The following is a 4331-nucleotide window of genomic DNA, read 5'->3' on the forward strand; positions in this document are numbered from 1 at the left end:
AATATCACATATTCACCACAATGCATCTACCCTGTTGCTTTTAGAGAATATTTTTCCTCGAAGTATTTTTTCTGAAACTGGCTTTCCTGTGATTTGAAAACAGATGTTACTGTTCCGTTGTACCAGGAACAGTTCAGACAGCTTTTGTAAGTGTGCAGATGCAAGAAAGAAAAGGCCAACCTCATTATAACATATGTAAATAGCATAAAGTTATTCACCTAAGGTTTACTTAGAGAAGACCCACTGAAATTCATGAGCATGCCTAAGTTAATTCCATTAATTTCAGTGAGTTTAACTAAAACTTAGTTGAATACCACCCAAACAAACTAACATAGTTAGCTTCCCACTAACTTCTGTATCCCACTAACTTCTGCTTAGAGTAGTGTCACTGAAATTAACAGACCTAAGTTAGTGAAGGTCATTAATTTTAATGAGCCTCTAGCACTGGATACAGCCCAAAGCAATAATGAAGGAAAGTTTGTTTTAATAGTACATGCTTTAGATGAAGTAATAGGTAGGAAATGTTTAACTTGCTAAATTACAGAAGATCCATAGCAAGGTATACTTAGAAATCGAAGCCCTAGAAATTGAAGCCCTTCTCTGCCTCTTTGGTAGAAGGCACAACATTAAATTCATGGAGCGTAGCTGTTGCTAGCTCAGATTTAAGACAGCAGCCATGGCTTTTTACTTATAGGAAAACTTGCCTGGGAATTAGGTTGAGGAAATTAGGTATTGAAAGAAGGTAGATGGTTCCTCCATTGAATCTTAATTACCCTAACAGAGGCAGTTTGAATTTGAGCAAATCCCAGAGGATATTGTCCCCAATGAATAATATAGGACAAGGTAAGTTCAGCCTTGACTTACAGCGCAACACACAATTGAGATGCATTTATATACGTACGCCTGCTCCCTCGGCCAATAAAGCGAGATGAGCGCCGCAACCCCAGAGTCGTCCGCGACTGAACCTAATGGTCAGGGGTGCCTTTACCTTTATACTCGAGTATAAGCTGACCCGAATATAAGCCAAGGCACCTAATTTTAGCACCAAAAAATGGGAAAACTTATTGACTCAAGTATAAGCCGGTTCACCACACCACAAACCTGGTGGTGGCGGCAGCGGCGGAGGAAGAACAAGCAGCCCAAAAGGGCTGCTTTCGGGCTGCTTGTTCTGCCGCTGCCACCACCCACCTCACTTGAGTATAAGCCAAGGGGGGCTTTTTCAGCATAAAAAATGTGCTGAAAAAGTCGGCTTATACTCAAATATATATGGTACTTGACACATTACACACTGCACTCTGACAACTTTGGTATATTCCTAATTCTGTGTGACAAGGTTAACTAATCCCCAAGTATGTACCTGTACAGGCCATGCGCAGTTAGAAAAATGTTTTTGGGGGAGGCATGCAAGTTATTTATTTATTTATTTATTTCATTTCATTTCTATCCCACCTTTCCTGCAAGGAGCTCAAGGTGACGCACATGATTCTCTTCCTCCCCATTTTATCCTCACAACAACCCTGTGAGGTAGGTTATGCTGAGCGACTGTGATTAGCTCAAGGTTACCCGATGAGCTTTATGGCTCAGAAAAGAATTTGGGCCCTGGCATCCCAAGTCCTAACTCAATACTAGCCAACACACCAATCTAGCTTTTAAATGGGTCACATATGAGATGATAAATGATGAAAGGATTTCATAGTTCTTGCTGTATTAATTATGCAGAACATTAAGGGTTTTGTAGACAGAGTCTAAGGGGATGCAGGTGGCGCTGTGGTCTAAACCACAGAGCCTAGGGCTTGCTGATCGGAAGGCCAGCGGTTTTAATCCCTGCAACGAGGTAAGCTCCCGTTGCTCGGTCCCAGCTCCTGCCAACCTAGCAGTTCGAAAGCACATCAAAGTGCAAGTAGATAAATAGGTACTGCTCCAGCGGGAAGGTAAATGGTGTTTCCGTGTGCTGCTCTACATTCACCAGAAGCGGCTTAGTCATGCTGGCCACATGAACCAGAAAAACTGTCTGCGGACAAACGGCGGCTCCCTTGGCCAGTAAAGCGAGATGAGCGCCGCAACCCCAGAGTCGTTCGCAGCTGGACTTACTGTAACTGTCAGGGGTCCTTTACCTTTAGACAGAGTCTAGCACTTCTTAGTGTCTGGCCAGCTGTAATTTAGGGTGAAAACAAATACGTAATTTGAAAAGCAGCTATAGTGGGATCTTCCCTTGAGTTGAAGCTGGGTGGGCTTCACAAGGTGATGTCCAAAATTAGTCATACTTGTAACAGACCCATTGACAAATGTTGAATATCACTCATAATTTCTGTGAGAGATGTAGTATATATATATTAACAGTCAATGCAGTTAAGTTATAAGTTCTTAACTTTCTCCTCATGCTTCTGAGCAGCTCTCTGCCTTTTAAAATTTAATTTACTCATTTGTCAGTCCATCTTTCACCTTAACTTAAAAATGAAAACTTTTTAAAGTTGCAAAATAGCTCTGGGAGTGTGTATATGTGTGCTATCAAAGGTATGAGTCAGTTAGTATGCCGCATAGTCAGCCTGCTCCAGTGATAAAAGTGAGCTATGCTGAAAGCTTGTAGTACATTTACAAGAAGGTGCTTCAAAACTGAGGATCCTGTTCCTGATTGGGTGCTGTTAAAAGATTTATTTTCAGGCTGTTGAAGTTTGAGACCACTTAATCAGTTCTTAAGGGCGGGAGGGTATTGTTTTGCTTCTTATTCTTTTGGCTGGCCTGTAAGCCTGGCTTCTTAGCACTGATTGCAGATAAACCTAGTTCCTCTGTAAAGAAGATACTATGGATAAGGCTTTAAGTAGAAATGACAGTCCTCCCATTATCATCCTGACTCTTGCATATCAGATTGTTCAGAATGATGTAAGTAATGAAATTAGTCAGGATGTCTAGTTTTCCTGAAATATAGAGAATGCTCCTTGAATGCAGGTTTTACTCAGAATTTAATTAAAAATAATCTATCAGGGATTACTGAAAGTTGTGCCATATGTATCACTTGTATATCTTTCAGTGAATAGGATGCTAGTTCCATTGGTGTAGGTTTTTTAAAAAATAGTAGTGGACACATAAGTTGAAGAAAGCATACACAATAAATATAAGAGAGAGAGATTATTGGTGATACTAATGTAGGAGTTGAAAAGAAGGATTGGCTTGGGTGAGATTGCTCTGTGGACAGAGCCAAAGTGTATATAGGGAGTATATTCTTGTAAAAATCAACTAAGAAGATTCTGTTAAGGGCCACCATGAAATGCACTTTATAAATTGATAGAAGGATGTTTATAGTGTACGGTAAGTTGCAATACGGGACGCGGGTGGCGCTGTGGGTAAAACCTCAGTGCCTAGGACTTGCCGATCGCATGGTCGGCGGTTCGAATCCCCGCGGCGGGGTGCGCTCCCGTCGTTCGGTCCCAGCGCCTGCCAACCTAGCAGTTCGAAAGCACCTCCGGGTGCAAGTAGATAAATAGGGACCGCTTACCAGCAGGAAGGTAAACGGCGTTCCGTGTGCTGCGCTGGCTCGCAGATGCAGCTTGTCACGCTGGCCACGTGACCCGGAAGTGTCACTATAGAGTGAGATGAGCGCACAACCCTAGAGTCTGGCAAGACTGGCCCGTACGGGCAGGGGTACCTTTACCTTTAAGTTGCAATACAGCCTAGATGCCAATGTACCATAAAATGTCTTCCTATTTCTCATCTACCCTAATAGATGGAATGTACAGCAGGCCCTCCCTGAAAGGTTTCTACCTGGGTGGGAATTCATACTTTGACAACTATTAGCTGTGAATCAAACAGTGCTATTCTTTCTTACATAGAAATATGATGCTTAAAGCCTAGTCTTTCTTACTCTCAATCTGCTTTAAAGGAGTGTGTTCTCTCTCACACACATGTAAAAAAGATGTCCTTATCAGCCTTAAAAAAGCACACTTTTGTATCAAAGTATTTAACATATCTTAACCATAGTAATGTTATGAAATAAACTGCTGATTATTTTTGTTTTGCTGTTGGAAGCTTGCCATTGAATCTGTAATTCGACTCCAGGCAAAAGTCCATTGATGGTTAGTGTCCTTTTCAAACCAATCTCTCTCTCCCTCCCTCCCTCCCTCCCTCCCTCTCTCTCTCTCTCTCTCTCTCTCTCTCATTTTTAAATGTTCCTAATTGCTCTTAACTTTTATTGATAATTTAAATTCTTGTAAACTATAGTGGTTGTGCTGCAGTCAAGTAGTATGTAACATTTGCTAAACAAAACTCAATAAGATGAAATGAAAAATGTTTTTATATTTTATGTAGGTAATTTATATAAACATATTAGGCTTCTT

The 4331-nt window shown here is 41.2% G+C and overlaps 1 protein-coding gene across 1 annotated transcript in view; it reads left to right on the forward strand.

Moving 5' to 3' along the window:
- Positions 1-4331, forward strand: part of CECR2 (CECR2 histone acetyl-lysine reader) — a 119445-nt gene that overhangs the window by 30361 nt on the left and 84753 nt on the right. The window lies entirely within an intron of this gene.

This window comes from Podarcis muralis, chromosome 10 (assembly GCF_964188315.1).
Source record: "Podarcis muralis chromosome 10, rPodMur119.hap1.1, whole genome shotgun sequence".
Taxonomy (NCBI): domain Eukaryota; kingdom Metazoa; phylum Chordata; class Lepidosauria; order Squamata; family Lacertidae; genus Podarcis; species Podarcis muralis.